Below are 15,580 nucleotides of genomic sequence, written 5' to 3' on the forward strand. Positions count from 1 at the left end.
CAGGGTACGGCACATACGCAGGCTGTGGGTGCTGGCTATGTGTGTATGCAGGGTACGGTACATACGCAGGCTGTGGGTGCTCTGTGTGTGTATGCAGGGTACGGTACATATGCAGGCTGTGGGTGCTGGCTATGTGTGTATGCAGGGTACGGCACATACGCAGGCTGTGGGTGCTGGCTATGTGTGTATGCAGGGTACAGTACATACGCAGGCTGTGGGTGCTGGCTATGTGTGTATACGGGGTACGGTACATACGCAGGCTGTGGGTGCTGGCTATGTGTGTATGCAGGGTACGGTACATACGCAGGCTGTGGGTGCTGTCTATGTGTGTATGCAGGGTACGGTACATACGCAGGCTGTGGGTGCTATGTGTGTATGCAGGGTACGGTACATACGTAGGCTGTGGGTGCTGGCTATGTGTGTATGCAGGGTACGGTACATACGCAGGCTGTGGGTGCTGTCTATGTGTGTATGCAGGGTACGGTACATACGCAGGCTGTGGGTGCTATGTGTGTATGCAGGGTACGGTACATACGTAGGCTGTGGGTGCTGGCTATGTGTGTATGCAGGGTACGGTACATACGTAGGCTGTGGGTGCTGGCTATGTGTGTATGCGGGGTACGGTACATACGCAGGCTGTGGGTGCTGTCTATGTGTGTATGCGGGGTACGGTACATAAGCAGGCTGTGGGTGCTGGCTATGTGTGTATGCGGGTTACGGCACATACGCAGGCTGTGGGTGCTGGCTATGTGTGTATGCAGGGTACGGTACATACGCAGGCTGTGGGTGCTGTCTATGTGCGTATGCAGGGTACGGTACATACGCAGGCTGTGGGTGCTGGCTATGTGTGTATGCGGGGTACGGCACATACGCAGGCTGTGGGTGCTGGCTATGTGTGTATGCGGGGTACGGTACATACGCAGGCTGTGGGTGCTGGCTATGTGTGTATGCGGGGTACGGTACATACGCAGGCTGTGGGTGCCTGCTATGTGTGTATGCAGGGTACGGTACATACGCAGGCTGTGGGTGCTGGCTATGTGTGTATGCAGGGTACGGTACATACGTAGGCTGTGGGTGCTGGCTATGTGTGTATGCAGGGTACGGTACATACGCAGGCTGTGGGTGCTGGCTATGTGTGTATGCGGGGTACGGTACATACGCAGGCTGTGGGTGCTGGCTATGTGTGTATGCGGGGTACGGTACATACGCAGGCTGTGGGTGCTGGCTATGTGTGTATGCAGGGTACGGTACATACGCAGGCTGTGGGTGCTGTCTATGTGTGTATGCAGGGTACGGCACATACGCAGGCTGTGGGTGATGGCTATGTGTCTATGCAGGGTACGGTACATACGCAGGCTGTGGGTGCTGGCTATGTGTGTATGCAGGGTACGGTATATACGCAGGCTGTCGGTGCTGGCTATGTGTGTATGCGGGGTACGGTACATACGCAGGCAGTGGGTGCTGGCTATGTGTGTATGCAGGGTACGGTACATACGCAGGCTGTGGGTGCTGTCTATGTGTGTATGCAGGGTACGGTACATACGCAGGCTGTGGGTGCTGTCTATGTGTGTATGCAGGGTACGGCACATACGCAGGCTGTGGGTGATGGCTATGTGTCTATGCAGGGTACGGTACATACGCAGGCTGTGGGTGCTGGCTATGTGTGTATGCAGGGTACGGTACATACGTAGGCTGTGGGTGCTGGCTATGTGTGTATGCAGGGTACGGTACATACGTAGGCTGTGGGTGCTGGCTATGTGTGTATGCAGGGTACGTTACATACGCAGGCTGTGGGTGCTCTGTGTGTGTATGCAGGGTACGGTACATACGCAGGCTGTGGGTGCTGGCTATGTGTGTATGCAGGGTACGGCACATACGCAGGCTGTGGGTGCTGGCTATGTGTGTATGCAGGGTACGGTACATACGCAGGCTGTGGGTGCTCTGTGTGTGTATGCAGGGTACGGTACATATGCAGGCTGTGGGTGCTGGCTATGTGTGTATGCAGGGTACGGCACATACGCAGGCTGTGGGTGCTGGCTATGTGTGTATGCAGGGTACAGTACATACGCAGGCTGTGGGTGCTGGCTATGTGTGTATACGGGGTACGGTACATACGCAGGCTGTGGGTGCTGGCTATGTGTGTATGCAGGGTACGGTACATACGCAGGCTGTGGGTGCTGTCTATGTGTGTATGCAGGGTACGGTACATACGCAGGCTGTGGGTGCTATGTGTGTATGCAGGGTACGGTACATACGTAGGCTGTGGGTGCTGGCTATGTGTGTATGCAGGGTACGGTACATACGCAGGCTGTGGGTGCTGTCTATGTGTGTATGCAGGGTACGGTACATACGCAGGCTGTGGGTGCTATGTGTGTATGCAGGGTACGGTACATACGTAGGCTGTGGGTGCTGGCTATGTGTGTATGCAGGGTACGGTACATACGTAGGCTGTGGGTGCTGGCTATGTGTGTATGCGGGGTACGGTACATACGCAGGCTGTGGGTGCTGTCTATGTGTGTATGCGGGGTACGGTACATAAGCAGGCTGTGGGTGCTGGCTATGTGTGTATGCGGGTTACGGCACATACGCAGGCTGTGGGTGCTGGCTATGTGTGTATGCAGGGTACGGTACATACGCAGGCTGTGGGTGCTGTCTATGTGCGTATGCAGGGTACGGTACATACGCAGGCTGTGGGTGCTGGCTATGTGTGTATGCGGGGTACGGCACATACGCAGGCTGTGGGTGCTGGCTATGTGTGTATGCGGGGTACGGTACATACGCAGGCTGTGGGTGCTGGCTATGTGTGTATGCGGGGTACGGTACATACGCAGGCTGTGGGTGCCTGCTATGTGTGTATGCAGGGTACGGTACATACGCAGGCTGTGGGTGCTGGCTATGTGTGTATGCAGGGTACGGTACATACGTAGGCTGTGGGTGCTGGCTATGTGTGTATGCAGGGTACGGTACATACGCAGGCTGTGGGTGCTGGCTATGTGTGTATGCGGGGTACGGTACATACGCAGGCTGTGGGTGCTGGCTATGTGTGTATGCAGGGTACGGTACATACGCAGGCTGTGGGTGCTGGCTATGTGTGTATGCAGGGTACGGTACATACGCAGGCTGTGGGTGCTGTCTATGTGTGTATGCAGGGTACGGCACATACGCAGGCTGTGGGTGATGGCTATGTGTCTATGCAGGGTACGGTACATACGCAGGCTGTGGGTGCTGGCTATGTGTGTATGCAGGGTACGGTATATACGCAGGCTGTCGGTGCTGGCTATGTGTGTATGCGGGGTACGGTACATACGCAGGCAGTGGGTGCTGGCTATGTGTGTATGCAGGGTACGGTACATACGCAGGCTGTGGGTGCTGTCTATGTGTGTATGCAGGGTACGGTACATACGCAGGCTGTGGGTGCTGTCTATGTGTGTATGCAGGGTACGGCACATACGCAGGCTGTGGGTGATGGCTATGTGTCTATGCAGGGTACGGTACATACGCAGGCTGTGGGTGCTGGCTATGTGTGTATGCAGGGTACGGTACATACGTAGGCTGTGGGTGCTGGCTATGTGTGTATGCAGGGTACGGTACATACGCAGGCTGTGGGTGCTCTATGTGTGTATGCAGGGTACGGTACATACGCAGGCTGTGGGTGCTGGCTATGTGTGTATGCAGGGTACGGTACATACGCAGGCTGTGGGTGCTATGTGTGTATGCAGGATACGGTACATACGCAGGCTGTGGGTGCTGGCTATGTGTGTATGCAGGGTACGGTACATACGCAGGCTGTGGGTGTTGGCTATGTGTGTATGCAGGGTACGGTACATACGTAGGCTGTGGGTGCTGGCTATATGTGTATGCAGGGTACGGTACATACGCAGGCTGTGGGTGCTCTGTGTGTGTATGCAGGGTACGGTACATACGCAGGCTGTGGGTGCTGGCTATGTGTGTATGCAGGGTACGGCACATACGCAGGCTGTGGGTGCTGGCTATGTGTGTATGCAGGGTACGGTACATATGCAGGCTGTGGGTGCTGGCTATGTGTGTATGCAGGGTACGGTACATACGTAGGCTGTGGGTGCTGGCTATGTGTGTATGCAGGGTACGGTACATACGCAGGCTGTGGGTGCTGGCTATGTGTGTATACGGGGTACGGTACATACGCAGGCTGTGGGTGCTGTCTATGTGTGTATGCAGGGTACGGTACATACGCAGGCTGTGGGTGCTATGTGTGTATGCAGGGTAGGGTACATACGTAGGCTGTGGGTGCTGGCTATGTGTGTATGCAGGGTACGGTACATACGTAGGCTGTGGGTGCTGGCTATGTGTGTATGCGGGGTACGGTACATACGCAGGCTGTGGGTGCTGTCTATGTGTGTATGCGGGGTACGGTACATACGCAGGCTGTGGGTGCTGGCTATGTGTGTATGCAGGGTACGGTACATACTCAGGCTGTGGGTGCCTGCTATGTGTGTATGCAGGGTACGGTACATACTCAGGCTGTGGGTGCCTGCTATGTGTGTATGCAGGGTACGGTACATACGCAGGCTGTGGGTGCTGGCTATGTGTGTATGCAGGGTACGGTACATACGTAGGCTGTGGGTGCTGGCTATGTGTGTATGCAGGGTACGGTACATACGCAGGCTGTGGGTGCTGGCTATGTGTGTATGCAGGGTACGGTACATACGCAGGCTGTGGGTGCTATGTGTGTATGCAGGGTACGGTACATACGTAGGCTGTGGGTGCTGGCTATGTGTGTATGCAGGGTACGGTACATACGCAGGCTGTGGGTGCTGGCTATGTGTGTATGCAAGGTACGGTACATACGCAGGCTGTGGGTGCTGGCTATGTGTGTATGCAGGGTACGGTACATACGCAGGCTGTGGGTGCTGTCTATGTGTGTATGCAGGGTACGGTACATACGCAGGCTGTGGGTGCTGGCTATGTGTGTATGCAGGGTATTGTACATACGCAAGCTGTGGGTGCTGGCTATGTGTGTATGCAGGGTACGGTACATACGCAGGCTGTGGGTGCTGGCTATGTGTGTATGCAGGGTACGGTACATACGCAGGCTGTGGGTGCTGGCTATGTGTGTATGCAGGGTACGGTACATACGCAGGCTGTGGGTGCTGGCTATGTGTGTATGCAGGGTACGGTACATACGCAGGCTGTGGGTGCTGGCTATGTGTGTATGCAGGGTACGGTACATACGCAGGCTGTGGGTGCTGGCTATGTGTGTATGCAGGGTACGGTACATACGCAGGCTGTGGGTGCTGGCTATGTGTGTATGCAGGGTACGGTACATACGCAGGCTGTGGGTGCTGGCTATGTGTGTATGCAGGGTACGGTACATACGCAGGCTGTGGGTGCTGGCTATGTGTGTATGCAGGGTACGGTACATACGCAGGCTGTGGGTGCTGGCTATGTGTGTATGCAGGGTACGGTACATACGCAGGCTGTGGGTGCTATCTGTGTATGCAGGGTACGGTACATACGCACGCTGTGGGTGCTGGCTATGTGTGTATGCAGTGTACGGCACATGCGCTGACTGTGGGTGCTGGCTATGTGTATATGCAGGGTACGGTACATACGCAGGCTGTGGGTGCTGGCTATGTGTATATGCAGGGTACGGTACATACGCAGGCTGTGGGTGCTGTCTATGTGTGTATGCAGGGTACGGTACATACGCAGGCTGTGGGTGCTGGCTATGTGTGTATGCAGGGTACGGTACATACGTAGGCTGTGGGTGCTCTATGTGTGTATGCAGGGTACGGTACATACGCAGGCTGTGGGTGCTGGCTATGTGTGTATGCAGGGTACGGTACATACGCAGGCTGTGGGTGCTATGTGTGTATGCAGGGTACGGTACATACGCAGGCTGTGGGTGCTGGCTATGTGTGTATGCAGGGTACGGTACATACGCAGGCTGTGGGTGATGGCTATGTGTGTATGCAGGGTACGGTACATACGGAGACTGTGGGTGCTGGCTATGTGTGTATGCAGGGTACGGTACATACGCAGGCTGTGGGTGCTGGCTATGTGTGTATGCAGGGTACGGTACATACGCAGGCTGTGGGTGCTGTCTATGTGTGTATGCAGGGTACGGTACACACGCAGGCTGTGGGTGCTATGTGTGTATTCGGGGTACGGTACATACGCAGGCTGTGGGTGCTTGCTATGTGTGTATGTAGGGTACGGCACATACGCAGGCTGTGGGTGCTGGCTATGTGTGTATGCAGGGTACGGTACATACGCAGGCTGTGGGTGATGGCTATGTGTGTATGCAGGGTACGGTACATACGCAGGCTGTGGGTGCTGGCTGTGTGTGTATGCAGGGTACGGTACATACGCAGGCTGTGGGTGCTGGCTATGTGTGTATGCAGGGTACGGTACATACGCAGGCTGTGGGTGCTATGTGTGTATGCAGGGTTCGGTACATACGCAGGCTGTGGGTGCTGGCTATGTGTGTATGCAGGGTACGGTACATACGCAGGCTGTGGGTGATGGCTATGTGTGTATGCAGGGTATGGTACATACGGAGACTGTGGGTGCTGGCTATGTGTGTATGCAGGGTACGGTACATACGCAGGCTGTGGGTGCTGGCTATGTGTGTATGCAGGGTACGGTACATACGCAGGCTGTGGGTGCTGGCTATGTGTGTATGCAGGGTACGGTACATACGCAGGCTGTGGGTGCTGGCTATGTGTGTATGCAGGGTACGGTACATACGCAGGCTGTGGGTGCTGGCTATGTGTGTATGCAGGGTACGGTACATACGCAGGCTGTGGGTGCTGGCTATGTGTGTATGCAGGGTACGGTACATACGCAGGCTGTGGGTGCTGGCTATGTGTGTATGCAGGGTACGGTACATACGCAGGCTGTGGGTGCTGGCTATGTGTGTATGCAGGGTACGGTACATACGCAGGCTGTGGGTGCTATGTGTGTATGCAGGGTACGGTACATACGCAGGCTGTGGGTGCTGGCTATGTGTGTATGCGGGGTACGGTACATACGCAGACTATGGGTGCTATGTGTGTATGCAGGGTACGGTACATACGCAGACTATGGGTGCTGTCTGTGTGTATGCAGGGTACGGCACATACGCAGGCTGTGGGTGCTGGCTATGTGTGTATGCAGGGTACGGTACATACGCAGGCTGTGGGTGCTGGCTATGTGTGTATGCAGGGTACGGTACATACGCAGGCTGTGGGTGCTATGTGTGTATGCAGGGTACGGTACATACGCAGGCTGTGGGTGCTGGCTATGTGTGTATGCAGGGTACGGTACATATGCAGGCTGTGGGTGCTGGCTATGTGTGTATGCAATGTACGGTACATACGCAGGCTGTGGGTGCTGGCTATGTGTGTATGCAGGGTACGGTACATATGCAGGCTGTGGGTGCTGGCTATGTGTGTATGCAGGGTACGGTACATACGCAGGCTGTGGGTGCTGGCTATGTGTGTATGCAGGGTACTGTACATACGCAGGCTGTGGGTGCTATGTGTGTATGCAGGGTACGGTACATACGTAGGCTGTGGGTGCTGGCTATGTGTGTATGCAGGGTACGGTACATACGCAGGCTGTGGGTGCTGGCTATGTGTGTATGCAGGGTACGGTACATATGCAGGCTGTGGGTGCTGGCTATGTGTGTATGCAGGGTACGGTACATACGCAGGCTGTGGGTGCTGGCTATGTGTGTATGCAGGGTACGGTACATACGCAGGCTGTGGGTGCTGGCTATGTGTGTATGCAGGGTACGGTACATACGCAGGCTGTGGGTGCTATGTGTGTATGCAGGGTACGGTACATACGTAGGCTGTGGGTGCTGGCTATGTGTGTATGCAGGGTACGGTACATATGCAGGCTGTGGTTCTATCTATGGCGTATGTGCAGTGTGCAGATATCCACGGGATCCGTTTTCATTTGGACTCAGAATCAGGCCCATAGTCTATATACCTTCTACACAGTGGAGTCACATTATTATGACCACCAGCTAATAGCCAGAGTCACCGCTATGTGCAGCACATACAGCAGCTAGACGGGCTGGGAGTGACTCAGTAAGGTGCTGGTAGGTGGGCACAGGTATCTGGAGCCATGCTGACTGCACTGCATCCCACAGCTGCTGGAGGGTGCGTGGTGGAGGATCCATAGAGCGTACTCCATGATCGAGGTGGTCCCACAAATGCTCAATTGGGTTCAAGTCTGGGGAATTAGGGGGCCGGGGAAGTACTTGGAAGTCTTCTGGGTCTATTTCCTAAGCCTTGGGTGGAGAGAACGTGAACGGAGATAAAGTACCACCCAATCAGCTTCTAACTGCCATGTCACAGGTTGTGTTTGAAAAATGACAGTTAGGAGCTAGTTGGCTGGTACCTTATCACCGTAGACTGCGACTTTTTACTCTGTGTGATTGACAGTCAGGGAGCGATTGGGGGAGTGGCGGTAAAGAACGCAGGCGTGCCGTGGCCATTTTGGGGCGTGTCACTTTCCTTCATCTGTGATTCCGCACGCACGAAAATGTCTCTGGTGTCCCAGCTCCCGCGGCCATTCTGAGTAGCCTAAGGGTTACGCAGAACTGCGATAAGCGAATGACCTGCGACTGGAGCTGAGTCTCTGTAAGCACATACTTATATTAGCAAAGTCGCAGGGGGGCGTCTCAGTACATTCTTACGCCTCTGCAACATTTGCATATTTCTGCATAGCAACCGCGTACACAGACTCAGCGGTGGCAGCATTAGCGCCGACCGCTGGATCAGGTCCATAGTCTGGGGTCACTGCTCGGACCGCTCAGGGCTCTAAGCCTAAAATACATGTTGGAAGGAGGTGACCCTGAGCTGAATCCTTTATATTGGCAGGGACAACACTGAGCACCTAACTCTCAGGCTCAGTGCTCTCCCCGGTATACCGGATCATACGTGACCGTCATTTATACAGTGCTCCAGCCCTAAGGAAGAGGGGAGGGGATGGATCCTTGTGCTCGCTGTCTAAGGGTTCTAGACTCTGCCCTCTCCTTCATACCACACAGTCACTCTCTCTCCCAGGGGGAGATGTATCCAGCCTTGGAGAACGATAAAGTGGAGAAGTTGCCAAAAACTTTTAATCACCATATGACTATCATTTCATAGGCTGTAAGGGAGATGTATCAAACCTCAGACAGAGATAAAGTACCAACCAATCAGCTTCTGTCATTTATCAAAGACAGCCTGTAACATGATAGAAGCTGATTGGTACTTTATCTCTCTCCAGGGTTTGATACATCTCCCCCTGTACTAGATAAATGACAGAAGCTGATTGGTTGCTGTGGGCAACTTTGCCACTTTATCTCTCTCCAAGGCTTGAAACATCTCCCCCCTCCCAGTCTGGTTGCTTCCGCCTTCAAAATGTCTCCAGGATCAGACGCTTTCTCACCCTGTAGGCAATGAAGACCCTCATCCACGGACTGGTCATCTCTAGACTGAACTAATGTAACCTGCTCTTCGGGCAAGCATATGGGCTACATGGACCTGGGCTCATAAATGTTCACAGGCTTATACTGGGAAGGGGAGGAGAGGAGACTAGTGCTGTGTGGGTGTGTCCAGTGCCATGTGGGTGTGGCCAGTGACCTGTGGGCGTGTACATCCCCTACACTATCAGCCCCAATGTCTCTCTAAATACATAAAAATAGGAAATTTGCATTATTTTGTGAGAAAACTAGAAAATACAATATTCATACTTCTGAGGATGGGCCTATTTTATATGGGCCCCGGCTCTGTAGCTCCATCCAGTCCATTGGTAATCTGGCTCTACCTCCTCTGATCAGGCCTCCTTGACTCCCACCTCTCTCCACTCCTTACCTATAATGGGTGCAGGGGGTGCAATGCCCATGGGTCCAGGAAGGCCCCCCCCGCCGCACACTCTGCACCCATGAGATAATCTGTGCTGCAGAACCCTGTATAAGCAGGGCCGCCGGGGAGTCTGGTCCCCGCGATTTCATGCCACGCCTCTTTATGAGATGGGGTGGGGCTTAGTGGGCTATGGGGGCAGTGTGTGTGTGTGTGAGGCTATGGGGGCAGTGTGTGTGTGAGGCTATGGGGGCACCGTGTGTGTGTGAGGCTATATGGGGGCAGTGTGTGTGAGGATATATGGGGGCAGTGTGTGTGAGGATATATGGGGCAGTGTGTGTGTGTGTGAGTGAGGCTAAGAGGCTGTGTGTGTCTATGGGGGCAGTGTATGTGTGGCTATGGGGGCAGTGTGTGTGTGGCTATGGGGGCAGTGTGTGTGGCTATGGGGGCAGTGTGTGTGTGTGGCTATGGGGGCAGTGTGTGTGTGTGGCTATGGGGGCAGCGTGTGGCTATGGGGGCAGTGTGTGTGTGTGGGCTATGGGGGCAGCGTGTGTGTGTGTGGCTATGGGGGCAGCGTGTGTGTGTGTGGCTATGGGGGCAGCGTGTGTGTGTGTGGCTATGGGGGCAGCGTGTGTGTGTGTGGCTATGGGGGCAGCGTGTGTGTGTGTGGCTATGGGGGCAGCGTGTGTGTGTGGCTATGGGGGCAGCGTGTGTGTGTGGCTATGGGGGCAGCGTGTGTGTGTGTGGCTATGGGGGCAGCGTGTGTGTGTGGCTATGGGGGCAGTGTGTGTGGCTATGGGGGCAGCGTGTGGCTATGGGGGCAGTGTGTGTGTGTGGCTATGTGGGCAGCGTGTGTGTATGTGTGTGTGTGGAGGGAGCTGAGCGCCAAAGGCAATTCTCGCCCTGGGCTCCACTTGGTCTAGAACCGGCCCTGCTATTCATCAACTAGTGTGTTATCATTTCAAAACTGTATAAGCTGTGGTGGATTCAGGACCCCTTGCTGTCATGGGGGAAACAACAACTAGGGGATTTTACCTTCTGGTTCCCCAGGGAACAGGCGCAGTCCAGAATGCAGGGCAGGAGCCAACCAACAGCACTTTGGCTGTCCTTCAGGTCTTCAGCACAGATGGAATAGAAGGAAGTGTGCTCTGCTCCTGCATCCCCCCCTCCCCTCTGTTCCACAGGGATCCATCCAGCTGCCAGCTCATTGTAGCAAGACAGCAAGTGCTAAGTGCAAATGTTTGATGCCTGTCCTGTCTGTGGAGTCTATGTACTAAGCAGTGATAAGAGACAGAGGGAAAAGTGATAAGAAAGTGATAAGTGCCAGCCAATCAGCTCCCAACTGCCATCTCACAGGCTGTGTTTGAAAAATGACATTTGGAAGCTGATTGGCTGGCACCTTATCACAGACTTATCACTTTTCACTCTGTCTCTTATCACTGCTTAGTACATAGACCCCTGTGTTCCATACCCAGTGTCTGCCAGTTGTCTGTGTTCTATGTCCTGCATGTGCCTGTCCTGTCTGTGGGCCTGATTCAGAGCCGCTCGTAAGCGGCCGCTCGTTCGCTCCGAGCGATGTTCGCACATCTGCACATGCGTATGGGTTGTAATACGCATGCGCGAACCAGTCATTGCGGTTGGAAATCGAGCGCTCGCAAAATAGCGAATGCCTGCTAATTTGAGTGACAGGATGAGGCGTTTGTGGGTGGTAACAGGGGAAGGTGCTTGAAAACGGGGAGTGGAGATCCGAACGCAGGCGTGCCAAACGGTCAAAACGGGTGTTTTAAGGGTGTGCATAATTAACAAAGCAGCGTCATCGACCACGTCACTTGGTTGTCTTTTAGCCTGAACTGTTCGCATGATTGCGGTAGGAAAATCCTACCACAAGCACTGCGAGCAGTTCATACGCCTTTCGATGTACTCGATTAATCTAATAAATAGCGGAGATGACGTAGGATGCGAGCGGCAAGGGGGCGTCTTTACAAATTAGCGAGCGCATGTTTCGTTCGCTCGCTCAGACATAGAGGCGTCAAAAGACCGCAAAGAGCGAGCGCTCAATTTAAATAGCCGACCCCTTTTTCTGAACGAGCGAGCACAAATAGCGTCCGGCTCTGAATCAGGCCCTGTGTTCCATATCCCTAGTGTCTGCCTGTCCTGTCTGTGTTCTACTAACATGTCTGTACTAACTACATTCCCCAAGTCCCTGGTTTATGCAGCTGGTACTTAGAGGTCCCTTAAGGGGACAATAAAACATGTTCTGCAGTGGGTTGGTAAGTTTTGCAGCAGGCCCCTAACACAGCATTCCCCTGGTGGGCACTACATCATGTCCCAGTCCGACACTGCCTATAAGTGCTCCCGGCGGTGCCACCTTTCCATAATGTATTCAGAAAGATGGCGCTGGAACAGCTTTGCTCCCTACTGCGCATGCTCCATCATTCCGAATAGCGACAGAAAGATGGCGGCGCTGGGATCGCTGTAACAGTGGAGCAGCCGAATAAGCCCAACGGTCATAGAAATGTATTGGTTGGTGCAGAGTGTACGTACGCCTACTTGCGTGTTGTATCTTGTGGGAGTTCGCTCAGAGTGAGGCTGCACATACATGCGGCTAGGCAGACCTGCACACGTCTGTACATGACAAACCTTACAGCAGACAGGCGGAATGGGGAAGGGATGGAGTGTTCTCGGTAAGGACATGTTCATGCAATGTGGCCCTTGCAGGCCGGTATGTAAGCGCGTATACACTTGTCAGTAGGTATATATTATAGTGCAGTATACCCTGATGATGCTGACTTGTCATAGACGAGGTGTGTGCGCTGACGATGTATAGTGGCAGAAATACTGTATTTTTCTATGCTCTTAGGGCATGATTCAGACTCAGACACTAAGCCGCGATTGCTCGCTATGGGTGATTGCCGCCCGTCTGCGTCACTGCAGTCGGGAATCGTGCGCTCTTTGCACAAAGACTGAGCGCTACTTTTTGAGTATTAGCATGGAAGCGTCATTGTACACGTCACTTGGTTGTATTTCAGCCTGCAGTGGTCGCAGTGCTTGCGGTGGGGTATGGTCTACCTCAAGCGCTGCGTGCAGCTCCGATGGCTCTCGATGTTACCGATTAATCACCCACTTCCTGGAAGTGACATGGGCTAAGTATGAAAAGTGGGCGTCTTTACACCGGCGTGCGCTTACTAAGCCGTCGCTCTCTAAGATATAGAGGGCGTTCTTACACCAGACAGTGCAAGTGCGGAATTTGTATACCCGGCCCCTTTGGGATGCGAACGGTCGCGGCTTAGCGTCTAGGTCTGAATTGCCGCCTTAAGTCTTAACACAGTAGTCATTCCTTGCCTTAATATGTCAGTCATTCCTGGTGCGAGCGCGGTCAGTGCTCGGTAACCTACACCTCTCTGCGTATGTGTTACAGATGGCTGTGGCTATAGTATATATTATATCTTGTAGAAATATAATGGTGGTATTGCAACCAGCCCATTTTGCAACACTTTTGTTACCCACTCCCATATTCACCTAGGTGCTGTAACTTGCTTTTGCACTGTGTGGCAGATGAAATGTTACATTTGTATACCTGTTCCTCCACATCACGCTGGCAGAGCTTGGTTCTCTTTATCTGTGAGCACAGTGTATAATAGGGACACTAAATAATTCAGGTGCTGTTATTACTGGCCCTGCAATATAATGGTCTCTGCAGAAGTGGTGGAAATGTAAATGCGCCATCTAGTGGACACACAAGAAAACAGTTGCTTGGTAGTTTATGACTGTTACAGATTTTGGGGCTAATATTGCGTACGCATGCAGTTCAACAGTGATAGTATGTTAATCCATTGCAATCGCAATGCAAACTCAGCACTACATAAGGACGCCCACTTTACATTGCACACATCCGTAAAGATTAGCAGAATGGCAAAACTATCGGTACAATCGAGTACCATCGCAGCCTCACACACATTTGCACAACTCTGACCTTACTCAGAAATTGTTAACAGCCATGCACGCTATGAGACCTCAGACTGCGTATGGCATTGCAGTGGATAATTTATGCACGTCCATGCAACAGCATGCAAACACACTGGCATGCCTGCTTTCGGCTGACCACCCCCAAGCGGCACTATCTGCATACTTCCCAACTCTCCCTGATTGTCAGGGAGTGTCCCTGAAATAGTAACAATCAGGCCCGTCGCTAGGGTAGTGCGGCTGGTGCCATCGCACAGGGCACCACAGGTCAGGGGGTGCTGTTTGGGCCTGTCACATTTCTGTTTATTATCAATCTTGCTTGTAGCTTCCTCTTATTTAATCCCCAGCATCTCCTGGCCTCCCCTATCTCTTCCCTGGCCCTTCCCCATGAAGCCATGGCCCTTTTTTGGGTGAATTATGTCCCTTTGAAAAATGAGGGGGCGCCAATGCTCACTCTGGCACAGGGCACCAAAAAGTCTAGTTACGGCTCTGGTAACAATCTCCCTGTCTCCCTGAAGAGTCCAGCAATCTCCCTGATTCTACCTTACCCCCATTATGAAGCTGGTATATAAAATACAAAATCCAGAGAGATATACATTCAAATGGCATCATTAGCATAATTTCTCTGCATTGGTTATAAGGCACAATGGGCCTGATTCAGACCCGCTCGCAAGCAGCTCGATGGGGGCCCAGTGCGCATGCGCAAGACCCGGCAAACCGTCGCTCCGGGTCGCGTACCAAAGGGGGCGTGCTGTCGATGTTGAGTGACAGCACACCCCCTTTGGTGGGCGGGCCGGGGGTGTGGCTGCCCAGACGGAGGCAGTGATGTCAGTGTGAGTGCTTTCGGGTCTCTGTTTGAGCCAAAAGCACTCCAGGGCTTGCGGCAACGAGACCCTACCACAAGGATCTCGTCGCAAGCCCGATGGTCGCGATGATCTTGACCATCGCGACCATCTTCCTGGCCGCTCGCTATAGCTGTGGGTGGTCACCCACAGCTATAAGAGCGGTCAGGAGGCCGCTCTAAAAATCAAAAAGGACGGCCCTGATTCAGAGCGAGCGCTCTGTCAGAGCGTCCGGCTCTGAATCAGGGCCAATGATGACAATTTTCTGAAAAGCATGTTTTCATCAACAAGTACATCTTACTAACTGCTTTGGGACTCGTTTACATTTGGATGTAAATTAATTTTATGACACGCCCCTCAGATGTAGCAGTACACGCCCACTTTACCGCCGCGGTCATAGGTGTAGCTTTCACAATCTCCCTGAAATGCTTTTTCAAAAGTAGGCGAGTATGACTTCCTATACACAAACCAATGTATGTCTACAAAATCTATCTACAGTAATTTGTCTATATTACCAAATCAGTAGGAAAAATCTCTCATTCGTAAACCAGCTGCAAGTCTAAATTATAGGGTATGTGAACACCCAAAAAGGAACTAAATACAAATAAGCAGATAAGACTGCGCTTAATTATTTATACACTAATTAGATTGTATATGTCCAAAAACACTCCATTGTTACAGAGGCTATGTACTGGCAGTATACGGTAGTTCTGGGGTTGTGTGCTATGGGGAAGTACATTTGCCATCAGACTTAAAATTCTTAACTTCACAATAGTTATAATAATAATATAATAATAATCTACAGACTAAGGGCCTGATAAGGACTCGCACACTTCTGTGGTCGCTGTTATCTGCGGCATATTTTTTTCATATGCAAACGTGACAAGCAGCCAAGCTAGGGTGTGACTCTGTGCCTGAGAGTGCGAGCCTTTTTCGCCCATGTTTCTAGCGTCCGCA

The 15,580-nt window shown here is 52.9% G+C and overlaps 1 protein-coding gene across 1 annotated transcript in view; it reads right to left on the reverse strand.

Annotated features, from left to right (window-relative positions):
* The window catches only part of THEM6 (thioesterase superfamily member 6), a 41,315-nt gene extending 30,396 nt beyond the window's left edge, over nt 1-10,919 (reverse strand). The window contains exon 1 of the mRNA XM_088475232.1: nt 10,854-10,919. The gene's annotated coding sequence lies outside the window, so the exon portion shown is untranslated. The remainder of the gene's footprint in view (nt 1-10,853) is intronic.
* Nucleotides 10,920-15,580: the final 4,661 nt, after the last annotated feature.

Source organism: Taudactylus pleione, unplaced genomic scaffold (assembly GCF_031769625.1).
Source record: "Taudactylus pleione unplaced genomic scaffold, aTauple2 ptg000168l, whole genome shotgun sequence".
In the NCBI taxonomy this organism is placed as follows: domain Eukaryota; kingdom Metazoa; phylum Chordata; class Amphibia; order Anura; family Myobatrachidae; genus Taudactylus; species Taudactylus pleione.